This window comes from Amblyraja radiata, chromosome 21, assembly GCF_010909765.2.
Source record: "Amblyraja radiata isolate CabotCenter1 chromosome 21, sAmbRad1.1.pri, whole genome shotgun sequence".
NCBI lineage: Eukaryota > Metazoa > Chordata > Chondrichthyes > Rajiformes > Rajidae > Amblyraja > Amblyraja radiata.
Genome location: NC_045976.1, coordinates 40,066,423 through 40,079,665, shown reverse-complemented (window position 1 = coordinate 40,079,665; position 13,243 = coordinate 40,066,423).

Below are 13,243 nucleotides of genomic sequence, written 5' to 3'. Positions count from 1 at the left end.
TAAGGATAAGGGGGAAATCCTTTAAAACCGAGATGAGAAGAACTTTTTTCACACAGAGAGTGGTGAATCTCTGGAACTCTCTGCCACAGAGGGTAGTCGAGGCCAGTTCATTGGCTATATTTAAGAGGGAGTTAGATGTGGCCCTTGTGGCTAAGGGGATCAGAGGGTATGGAGAGAAGGCAGGTACGGGATACTGAGTTGGATGATCAGCCATGATCATATTGAATGGCGGTGCAGGCTCGAAGGGCCGAATGGCCTACTCCTGCACCTAATTTCTATGTTTCTATGTTCTATGTATTTCGCTTGGGCAGCTTGCACCCCAGCGATATGAAAATAGATTTCACTAACTTCAAGTAAACCTTGCTTTCCCTCTCTCTGCGCCTCCCCCCACTAGTCGTCCTACTAGTTTCACTGTCGTTCTGTAAAGTTCCACCGTCTGTCTAACTTGTTAACACCTTCCCACAGCCAACAATGGACCATTGTGGGCTCCACCTTAGTTTCATGACCGTTGCCCTCGTGCAAAATTTCCAATTGCTTCTTCTTCTTATCGAGTCCACACCACAAGATTTAGAAGTAGTCCCGCCAGAGCTGAACACACTTCTCAGGCATCTGCACACATGGTGTCTGTCTTGTCGCTTCTGGTGCTTCTTATGCGGGTTTGGTGGAAAGATGTGGAAACGGGGGCCTCGATGTGGAACGCTTTTTTTCCTTTACCCCCCCATCTCCATTCATTTGTCTAAGTACCATCTATATCTCTCGTTTCCCTCTCCCCGGACTCTCGGTCTAAAGAAGGGTCTCATCCAGAGACATCACCTGTTCCTTCTACCCAGAGATGCTGCCTGAGTTGCTCCAGATTTTTTGTGTCTTTCTTCGGTTTAAACCAGTGTCTGCAGTTCCTTCCTACACATGGTTAAAGGCTCTTCTATTTTTAACACCTTTTCCAGGATCAATTATAAAGACTGAATAGCAAAGCCCCAGACCTGAGCCCAAATAGGCACAAGTATCTAATTAAACCATAATCGTTGATCGCTTTGCTTTGTGTTATTTGGGCAATTTATTATCCAATTTAGTTCCTCCTTTACCTCAGAGTTTTCACTTTAACTACAAGTGTCTTGTGAAGTCTTCTAAAAACCAAGATCTATAACGGCCACCCGATCTGCTCCATTTTCCTAAACATTCAATACATTTATTCAGCGCAGGAAGGAACTGCAGGTGCAGATGTACACTGAAGGTAGACACAAAGTGCTGGAGTAACTCAGCGGGACAGGCAGCATCTCTGGAGGGAGGAATGGGAGACCTTTCGTGTCGAGACCCTTCTTCAGTGAGAATCGGGGGGAGAGGGAGACACAGAGATAGGGAAGGGTGAGGTGTGAAAAGGAGATATCAAAGGGGAGGATGTTCAAGGAAAGGGTAGAATAGATCATTGTGTTCAAGAAGGAACTGCAGATGCTGGAAGATCGAAGGTACACAAAAATGCTGGAGAAACTCAGCGGGTGCAGCAGCATCTATGTAGCGAAGGAAATAGGCGACGTTTCGGGCCGAAACCCTTCTTCAGAACACCGAACACCTCCGCTCAGTCCGCAATAACCTACCTGAACTCCCGGTGGCTCAGCACTTCAACTCCCCCTCCCATTCCCAAGCCGACCTCTCTGTCCTGGGTCTCCTCCATTGCCAGAGTGAGCAACACCGGAAATTGGAGGAACAGCACCTCATATTCCGCCTGGGTTGCTTGCGTCCGGATGGCATGAACATTGAATTCTCCCAATTTTGCTAGCCCTTGCTGTCTCCTCCCCTTCCTTAACCCTCGAGCTGTCTCCTCCCATCCACCCCCCCTCGGGCTCCTCCTCCTCCCTTTTTCCTTCCTTCTCCCCCCCCACCCCCCCATCAGTCTGAAGAAGGGTTTCGGCCCGAAACGTCGCCTATTTCCTTCGCTCCATAGATGCTGCTGCACCCGCTGAGTTTCTCCAGCATTTTTGTGTACCTTAGAATAGATCATTGTTAGCTGAGGGGAAGGTTTACAATGAAGTATACAAAGATAAAATGTAATCAGGAGGACAGTCAGACTGGTCGCAGAACTAGGAGGGGGGGGGGGGTGGAGAGAGAGGGAAAGCAAGTTTTACTTGAAGTTAGAGGAGCCGATGTTCATACCGCTGGGGTGTGAAGGGCCTGTCCCAATTGGGCGTCATTTGCACGTCACGCAGGTGGCGCGCGTAGATTTTGCTAATTCCGAAATCCTGGGGGGCCGCGCACACTGCCTACGCCACCACGCCTCACCATGCGCCATGCGCGCGTGATGCACGCCATGCACGCATCTCGTGCGTCGTGATGTGTAAATGATGTCGCGTAAATGTTGCGCAAATTACGCCCAAGTGCGACAGGCCCTTAGGCTGCACAAGCGAAATACGAGGTGCTGTTCCTCCAATTTGCGCTGGGCCTCACTCTGACAGTGGAGGAAGCCCTGGATGGAAAGGTCAGTGTGGGAATGGGAGGGAGTGTTAAAGTGTTTGGCAACCGGGAGAGCGTGTAGGTTTATTGAGCAACCAGGATTTGTTCAGTGTTAGTTGTCGCTCACAGAGTCATGTCGTCTTAGAACGATTGCCTGCCTGCCTGTACTCTTGTAAAAACCTCCTGAATTACTTCCTTGATAATAGACTGCAATGTTTCTCTAACTCTAGATGTCAAACTAACAGGCCTATAATTCTCCGATCATGTTCCTGACCTTTAGTTAGAAAAAAAAATGGAACATTAGCAACTTTCCAATCCTCGGCACAAGCTTGGCATTTAATGAGCTGTAAGAAAAATGTAAGTGAAAGATCCCCATAGATTTGTTCTACCTATCCTCAAAGTACATTTTATTCCCAGTTTAATTACACGTAGATCGATAATTTTCAAACACATGCTTGGGCAAACTCCATTTATTTTCCTTGTCTTATCAATCAACTGTGGCTCGGTGGTGCAGTGGTAGAGTTGCTGCCTTAAGGGCCTGTCCCACTTGACGATTTTGTCGGCGTCATTGACTGACATATCAGGGTCGCCGAAAGGTTTCGAACATTGGGAAAAAATTAATATTAAAATTTTGGAAAGGTCCTATTACCCCCACAATTAAAATGTGGATTGTGGAAATGTCGGAGACCCTACATTTGGAAAGTCTTAATGGACAAACAAGAACTTTTTTATCAGAATATGGTCTCCATTCATTGACTACTTGAAGGGGCAGATTGGCTCGGCACGTGAACCTGACTGAAACTCAAATTAAGGATCAGATGAAAAGTTATACTTTATAATTTACGAACTTACCTCCATAGTTGTATTTCTGGTAAATTATTCCATTCTTCTTTATCATACTTTTTTATTTTTTTTATTTCTCTTTCTTATTTTCTATCTATACAAAAAAAAATAATACTGGAAGCAGAGTTAATATCAATTGATAATATTAGTAATGTAGGAATAATACACATGAAATGTTTTTAATATGATATGTACCTGCCTCTAATAAAAAGATTATTTAAAAAAAAAAGAACATTTCAAAATCCAGCGGCGACTAAAAAAAATGTTGCGACACTTGAGGAGACACCGCGCGTCGACACGTCGTCACTTCGCGGCTTTTTCGGTGACCTGATACGTCAGTCAATGATGCCGACAGTCGCCAGAAAAATCGCCGTGGGACAGGCACTTTACCGCGCTTACAGCTCCAGAGACCCGGGTTCGATCCCGACTATGGGTGCTGTCTGTACGGAGTTTGTACGTTCTCCCCGTGACCCGCGTGGGTTATCTCCGAGATCTTCGGTTTCCTCCCACACTCCAAAGACGTGCAGGTTTGTAGGTTAATTGGCTTGGTATAAATGTATATTGTCCCTTGTGTGTGTAGGATAGTGTTAGTGTGCAGGGATCGTTGGTCGGTGCGGACTTGGTGGGATGAAGGGCCTGTTTCTGCGCTGTATCTCTAATCTGAGCTAAACTTGTATTCTTGTGCCAAATGACAATACAACAAAAATTGGCATTCTTTCGATTATGAGACTGACTGATAATAATAGACAAAGATGTCAAGCATAAAAGAATCATACTTGGATTGTCGATTGTACGGGGTTAATGGGCCAGGACTAAGGTTACGGATTTGTGAGGGTGGTAGGATGCCTGGAACACGCTGCCAAGGATGGTGGTGGCATCACAGTGGCGCAGCGATAGAGTTCCTGCCTTACTGCGCCAGACACCCGGGTTCGACCTGACTACGAATGCTGGCTGTACGGGGTTTGTACATTCTCGCCGTGACCTTGTGGGCTTTCTCTGGGTGCTCCGGTTTCCTCCCACATTCCAAAGGTGTGCATGTTTGCAGGTTAATTTGGCTTCGATAAAGATTGTAAATTGCCCCTAGTGTGTGTGTAGGATAGTGTTAGGGTAAGGGGATCGCTGGTCGGCGCGGGCCTGGTGGGCCGAAGGGTCTGTTTCCGAGTTGTATCTCTAAACTAAACTAAACTACCACGGTCTAAGCGGAAGCTCAGAGGGGATAGAGCCTTTTCTGTTGCTGCTCCGGCACTTTGGAACACCTTGCCGTTGCACATCAGACAGGCCCCCTCACTGTCCATCTTCAAATCCTCCCTAAAAACTCATTTTTATTCTCTGGCTTTCGACACTGGCTGAGACATTGCTCCTGTTCTTAGTGCTTTTAATGTCTTTTAATTTTTTACTGTTTTTAATCCTTCGTTTTACGGTTTTTAATGATTTGTAATAACTTTTTGTCCATGAGTTCTCATGTACAGCACTTTGTGGCAACTGCGGTTGTTTAAAGCGCTTTATAAATAAAGTTTATTATTATTATTATTATTATTATTAAACTAAACTAAACTAAATGTGACCTTACAGATCAAATTTTGTTAAAATGAAAATGAGCACATCATGTTAGATTGGGTCAACTTTTAATATGCCAAGTTCCAATGCAATTAGCTTCAGAAGCATTGTGTTTCAATTAGAGGAACAAAAAAGAAGTACTCATTGGTGTCTGGGACTCAGATTTGTGAAAGGGCATGGATTTGTGACATTTCAGGGAAACCTATAAATATGCAACAATTCGGTGCTGCACAAATTGTTGGAGAACTGCAAATATCTTGTGGAATAAGATCATTTACTGATGTGACTGACAATCAGTGCATTTTGCTATTGGCAAGAGAAAAGATTCTTCCTGGATAATCATATTGAAAAGAGCAATGGGTTAACATACGATGAGCGTTTGACCGCACTGGGCCTCTGCTCACTGGAGTTTAGAAAGCCGAGGGGTAGGGGGACCTCATTGGAACTTACCGAATAGCGAAAGGCCTGGATAGAGTGGATGTGGAGAGGATGTTTTCACTAGTAGGAGAGTCTAGGACCAGAGTTCATAGCCTCAGAATTAAAGGACGTCTTTTAGGAAGGAGGAATTTCTTTAGTCAGAGGGTGGTGAATCTGTGGAATTCTTTGCTGCAGACAGCTGTGGAGGCCAAGTCAGTGGATATTTTTAAGGCAGAGATAGATAGATAGATTCTTGATTAGTACGGGTGTCAGGGGTCGTGGGGAGAAGGCAGGAGAATGGGGTTAGGAGGGAGAGATAGATCAGCCATGATTGAATGGCGGAGTAGACTTGATGGGCCGACTGGCCTAATTCTGCTCCTGTTCCTTGTCACCTCATGATTTTATGAGAAGGAGTCCAGAGATATGGAAGGGTAAGGTGTGAAAAAGATCAAAGGAGGCTATGAAAAAAGAAAATGTCGTATGGATCATTGTTAGCTGAAGGGTTGGTGACATCGAAGCACACATAATTAATGAGAGTAACCAGAATGAGACTAGCAGCAAGTGCAAACAGAAAGAATGTTTCACCTCTGGGTAATATTAAAGAATGGTAATGATGCAACTGTATGAACTTAATGCAGAAATGTTGGTCCCAATGGGTCGCTGAAGCAGCCCTCTACAACTTGGATGAGACTGACTGTTTCCATCTGAAAGAATTACTGCAGGCAAAATGTAACACGAGTCGTGACAATCAGGAGAGGATTTTTTTCGAAGTCGTTAGGATGTGCGGTAATCTCACAAAGGTGTATAAAATCATGAGAGGAATAGATCGGGTAGACGCACAGAGTCTCGTTCCCAGAGTAGGTGAATCGAGGACCAGAGGACATAGGTTTAAAGTGAAGGGGAAAAAGATTCAATCGGAATCTGAGGGGTAATTTTTTCACACAAAGGGTGGTGGGTGCATGGAACAAGCAGCCGGAGGACGTAGGTGAGGCAGGGGCTATCCCAATACTTAAGAAACAGTTAGACAGGTACATGGATGGTAAGTTTGGAGGGATAGAAACATAGAAACATAGAGAAACATAGAAAATAGGTGCAGGAGGAGGCCATTCGGCCCTTTGAGCCAGCACCGCCATTCATTGTGATCATGGCTGATCATCCCCAATCAATAACCCGTGCCTGCCTTCTCCCCATATCCCTTGACTCCACTAGCCCCTAAAGCTTTCTTAAATCTAACTCTCTCTTAAATCCATCCAGTGACTTGGCCCTTGCTGCCCTCTGTGGCAGGGAATTCCACAAATTCACAACTCTCTGGGTGAAAAAGTTTTTTTCTCACCTCAGTCTTAAATGGCCTCCCCTTTATTCTAAGGGGATATGGGTCAAACGCGGTCAGGTGGGACTAGTGTAGATGGGACGTTGGCCGGCGTGGGCAAGTTGGGCCGAAGGGCCTGTATCCATGCTGTATCACTCTATGACACCCTTAGCTCGATAATAGTGCCTGAATTAGATTGGATAAAACATGAAAGCAGGGTAGAAACATAGAAACATAGAAAGTAGGTGCGAGAGTAGACCACCAGGTCCGTCGAGCCCGCACCGCCATTCGCTCATGGCTGAACACTAAACAGACACACTTACCCACAAACAGTAGACACAAGACACAGAACACAAGACACTACCCTCCCCTTTATACCGCTATCACCCCTCTCCACCCCAAGAACCGCGTGATCTCCTGGGGGAGGCAAAAAACCGGATAAAAACCCAGGTCCAATTCGGGAAAAAAATCCGGGAAATTCCTCTCCGACCCCAATCCAGGCGATCGACACTTGTCCAGGAGATCACTCAGGTCTTACTATACTAACCATACCTAGGTCCATATCCCTGCCCTCTCCCCGTAGCCCCTTATCCCCTTGGCAGCTAAAAAACCATCTATTTTAGACTTAAATATATTTAACGTTTCTGCTTCCACTGCTCCCTGGGGCAGTGAATTCCATAAATTAACCACCCTCTGGTTGAAGAAGTTCTTCCTCATCTCAGTTTTAAAAGAGCCCCCCCTTATTCTGCAACTATGTCCCCTAGTTCTAGTTTCCCCGATCATTGGGAACATCCTCGGTGCATCCACCCGATCAAGGCCCCTCACGATCTTATATGTTTCAATGAGATCGCCTCTCATTCTTCTAAACTCCAAAGAGTAGAGTTCCAGCTTACTTAACCTTTCCTCATATGTCAATCCCCTCATTGCAGGAATTAATCTTGTAAACCTTCGCTGCACTGCCTCCAGGGCTAGTACATCCTTTCTTAAGTATGGACCCCAGAACTGTACACAGTATTCCAAATGTGGTCTCACTAATACTGTGTACAGCTGCAGCAAGACCTCCGTGTTTTTATACTCAATCCCCCTAGCAATAAAGGCCAAAACTCCATTGGCCTTCCTGATTGCTTGCTGCACCTGCATACTGACTTTTAGTGATTCATGTACTAATACCCCTAGATCCCTTTGCGTTGCATTACAACGCAGCTCCTCCTCATTTAGAAAATAACTTGCCCTATCATTTATTTTCCCAAAGTGAATGACTTCACATTTACTAGTATTAAATTTCATCTGCCAAGTTGTTGCCCACTCACCTAGCTTATCTATATCCTTCTGCAGACTCTTCCTATCCTCCTCATCCCCTACTTTTCCTCCCATTTTTGTATCGTCCGCAAATTTTGATATATTACACTTGGTTCCCTCCTCCAAATCATTTATATAAATTGTGAACAACTGGGGTCCCAGCACCGACCCTTGCGGAACCCCGCTAGTTACCGGTTGCCATCCCGAGTATGAACCATTTATCCCCACTCTCTGCTTCCTATTTGTTAGCCAATCCTCTACCCATGCTAATATATTACCCCCAATCCCATAATTTTTTATTTTTAGCAATAGTCTCTTATGTGGCACCTTGTCAAAAGCCTTTTGGAAGTCCAAGTATACCACATCCACCGGTTCCCCTTTATCCACCCCGGTTGTTACTTCCTCCAAGAATTCGAGCAGATTCGTTAAACAGGATTTCCCCTTCACAAAACCATGCTGGTTCTGTCCGATGAAGTCATGTTTATCCAAGTGCCCCGTTAGTGTTTCTTTAATAATTGTCTCTAACATTTTACCCACCACCGATGTTAGACTAACCGGTCTATAGTTACCCACCTTCTGTTTACTTCCTTTTTTAAATATAGGTGTTACATTGGCCATTTTCCAATCCACTGGGACCGTTCCTGCCTCCAGGGAGTTTTGGAAAATTATCACCAATGCATCCACAATCCCCACCGCTATCTCCCTCAAGACCCTTGGATGTAATCCATCAGGCCCAGGGGATTTATCCTCCTTCAGTCTCATTAATTTCCCTAATACCACCTCCTTGGTGATCTTAATAGTATTTAGCTCCTCCATTCCTACCGCCCCCTGTTTATCCAGCGTTGGAATATTTTTTGTGTCTTCTATGGTGAAGACTGATACAAAATACTCGTTTAATGCCTTTGCCATTTCCATGTTCCCCACCAACAACTCTCCAGTCTCACCCTCCAATGGACCAACGTTCACCTTAGCCACCCTTTTTCTTTTTATATAGCTATAAAAACTCTTACTATTAGTTTTTATGTTGTTCGCTAAATTCCTTTCATAGTCTATTTTCCCCGTCTTAATTAATCTCTTAGTTATTTTTTGCTGACCTTTAAATGCTTCCCAATCCTCTACCCTCCCACTATCTCTGGCTACCTTATATGCCCTTGCCTTCAGCCGAATACTATCCTTTATAGTTTTACTGAGCCATGGCTGACTGTTCTTACCCTTACCCCTTTTTTTCTTCATAGGAATAAATTTTCTTGAAGGTTATACAGTAGATCCTTAAACGTACACCACTGCTCATGTACCGTCTTATTCTTGAGTCTGCTATCCCAGTCAACTTTGATCAGCTCAGTCCTCATACCTTCATAATCCCCTTTATTTAGACTAAGCACCCTAGCCTGAGTTTCAACCTGCTCCCCTTCTATTTGAATATGGAATTCGACCATATTGTGGTCACTTGTTCCCAACGAGTCCCTAACAATGACATTTTTAATTAATCCTGCTTCATTACACAGGACCAGATCCAAGATTGCCTCCCCCCTTGTCGGTCCTGTGACATACTGTTCTAGGAACCCGTCTCTAATACATTCTATAAACTCTTCTTCTAGTCTACCCTGCCCAGTTTGGTTTGCCCAATTAATATGAAAATTGAAGTCCCCCATGATTACAGCAGTTCCCTTTTTACATGCGTCAACTATTTGCAGATTTATGTTCTGACTAACAGCGTCACAGCTATTTGGAGGTCTATAAATTACACCCACTAGTGTTTTTTTCCCCTTGTTATTCTCTATCTGTACCCAAGCTGTTTCACTATCCTGATCCTTCAACGCAATATCCTTCCTCTCTATTGCCGTTATTCCCTCCCTTATTAAAAGGGCCACCCCTCCTCCCTTTCTTTCCTGTCTATCTTTTCTAATTGTCGAGTACCCCTCTATATTTAACTCCCAGTCCTGATCCCCTTGCAGCCATGTCTCCGTAATGACCACGATATCATAACTATATATACTTAATTGCACCGTTAATTCATTTATCTTATTTCGAATACTCCGTGCATTTAGATAAAGCACTTTCAGATGATTTTTACTACCCTTCCTTTCCGTTTTTGCCCCTTTTACATCTAGAGCTTTATCTTCACACATTCTGGATCCTCCTGTCACATTTTGATTTTCCGCTTCCCTAGCCTCCCTAGATGAGCCCTCCAATCTATCCTTCCAAAGCACTGCTGTAATATCTTCCCTGACTAGCAATGCAACACCACCACCTCTTGCCCCTCCAATTCTATCACACCTGAAGCAACGAAATCCTGGAATATTTAGTTTCCAATCACAGCCCTCCTGCAACCATGTTTCACTGGTCGCCACAACATCATACTTCCAGGTGTCTATCCAGACTCTAAGCTCATCCACCTTTCTTACAATGCTCCTAGCATTAAAATATGCACATTTAAGAAACCCCCCGTCTCTTCTTCTCTGTTTATTTCCTTTTTTTTCTTTCTCCTCTTGTGTCCGAGTGCTTCCCTTTTCTGCTTCCTGCCTCCCATTCGGTCTACTAGCTTTCTCTATTTGAGTCCCTCGCCCCAACCATTCTAGTTTAAAGTCTCCCCAGTGACCTTTGCAAATTTCCCCGCCAGGATGTTGGTCCCCCTCGGGTTCAAGTGCAACCCATCCTTTCTGTACAGGTCCCACCTTCCCCAAGGGTGGAGTGGAGAGAGGCACAAAATGCTGGAGTAACTCAGCGGAACAGGCAGCATCTCTGGATAGAAGGATTTGGGCTTATGTTAGCAGACAGCAATCTGCTCGCAAATCCCCTCCAGCACACCAGTCTGTTACTCGCTCGTCAAACCACCATTCAATGCATTTTTAAAGACAGATCCACTAACAAGGCTTTTGCTACGGATGCTGGCAATTGGGAAACGTTGCTGACAACAAGGCGATTGTCCATCATTGCCACTTGGACCGGACCTGGTGGGAGATGAACTCATTGCCTCTTCTGGCACCAACTCCTCGCAGATCAATCACGGCAGCAAAGTGGAAAGCTCTAATCAGCTTTAACCTAACATTGGAAAAGGATCAAAGCGCTGCACCTGCCGATACTTTCCTTACTTGCGATATTTTTCCAAACATACCTTGGGGCAGCAGTAGAGTTGCTGCCCCACAGCGCCGGAGACCCGGGTTCGATCCTAGACTACGCATGCTGTCTGTACAGAATTGGTTCGTTCTCTCCGTGACCTGCGTGGGTTTCCTCCAAGATCTTTGTTTCCTCCCACACTCCAAAAGACGTACAGGTTTGTAGAACCTCTCGTTTCCCTTATCCCTAACCAGTCTGAAGAAGGGTCTCTCACCGAAACGTCACCCATTCATTCTCTCCAGAGATGCTGCCTGTCCCGCTGAGTTACTCCAACTTTTTGTGTCTACCTTCGGTTTAAACCAGCATCCGCAGTTCCTTCCCACACAGGTTAATTGGCTTGGTGTATTTGTAAAATTGTCCCTAGTGTGTGCACGATAGTATTAGTGTGCGGGGATCGCTGGGTCGGTGCGGACTCGGTGGGCCGAAGGGCCTGTTTCTGCGCTGTATCTCTAAAACTAAACGAAATTTTCCAAATATACCACATGAGATATCTTGACGTCCTTTCTCTCATATTTGCCTCAACCAGTCGGTGCAAATTAGTTTAGTTTTTGTTAAAGAAGGAACTGCAGATGCTGGAAAATGGAAGGTAGACAAAAGTGCTGGAGAAACTCAGCGGGTGCGGCAGCATCTATGGAGAGAAGGAAATAGGCAACGTTTCACCCTGGTGCCGCAGCCGCTGAGTTTCTCCAGCACTTTTGTCTATCTTTAGTTTAGTTTTTATTTTGTTTACTGAGACAGTTACAGTCTAGTTATTGTCACAAGTGCTGGAGTAACTCAGCGGGTCAGGCAGCATCTGTGGAGAACAGGATAGGTGACGTTTCACAGAGTGCTGGAGTAACTCAGCGGGTCAGGCAGCAGCTGTGGAGAACATGGATAGGTGACGTTTCACAGAGTGCTGGAGTAACTCAGCGGGTCAGGCAGCATCTGTGGAGAACATGGATAGGTGACGTTTCACAGAGTGCTGGAGTAACTCAGCGGGTCAGGCAGCATCTGTGGAGAACAGGGATAGGTGACGTTTCACAGAGTGCTGGAGTAACTCAGCGGGTGCAGCAGCATCTATGGAGCTAAGGAAATAGGCAACGTTTCGGGTCGAAACCCTTCCGGGTTTCGGCCCGAAACGTTGCCTATTTCCAGAAGGGTTTCGGCCCGAAACGTTGCCTATTTCCTTCGCTCCATAGATGCTGCTGCACCATAACTCAGCGGGTCAGGCAGCATCTGTGGAGAACATGGATAGGTGACGTTTCACAGAGTGCTGGAGTAACTCAGCGGGTCAGGCAGCATCTGTGGAGAACATGGATAGGTGACGTTTCACAGAGTGCTGGAGTAACTCAGCGGGTCAGGCAGCATCTGTGGAGAACATGGATAGGTGACGTTTCACAGAGTGCTGGAGTAACTCAGCGGGTCAGGCAGCATCTGTGGAGAACATGGATAGGTGACGTTTCACAGAGTGCTGGAGTAACTCAGCGGGTCAGGCAGCATCTGTGGAGAACAGGGATAGGTGACGTTTCACAGAGTGCTGGAGTAACTCAGCGGGTCAGGCAGCATCTGTGGAGAACATGGATAGGTGACGTTTCACAGAGTGCTGGAGTAACTCAGCAGGTCAGGCAGCATCTGTGGAGAACATGGATAGGTGACGTTTCAGGTTTGGAACCTTCCTCAGGATGTGTTTCCATGCTGTATCTATAAGCAAAACCAAAGCAAACCTTTCCATTCCCTGTAATACCGCGCATTTAGTTTATTTTTTAATTTAGAGATACGGCTGGGAACAAGCCCTACTGCCCACCGAGTCCTTGTAGACCAGTGATCACCCCGCACACTAGCACTATCCGACACACACTAGGGACAATTTACACTTTTTACCCAAGCCACTTAACCTACAAACCTGCACTTCTTTGGAATGTGGGAGGAAACTGGAGCGCCCGGAGAAAACCCACGCGGGTCACGGGGAGAACGCACACAACTTTGTACAAACAGCACCCGTAGTCAGGTTCGAACCCGGGTCTCTGGCGCCGTGAGGCAGCAACTCTACCGCTGCGCCTCTGTGCCGCCCAAAATGAGGCACCATTGGTTTCACAATGGAGAATTCGGAGCTAAATCGGAGTCTGAAGAAGGGTCTCGACCAGAAACGTATCCTATTCCTTTTCTCCAGAGATGCAACCTGTCCCGCTGAGTTACTCCAGCACTTTGTGTCTAACAATAGTACAAACATCCACATGCGTGGGCATTGTCTACAGTGGCCATTGACAGCAGCGTTTC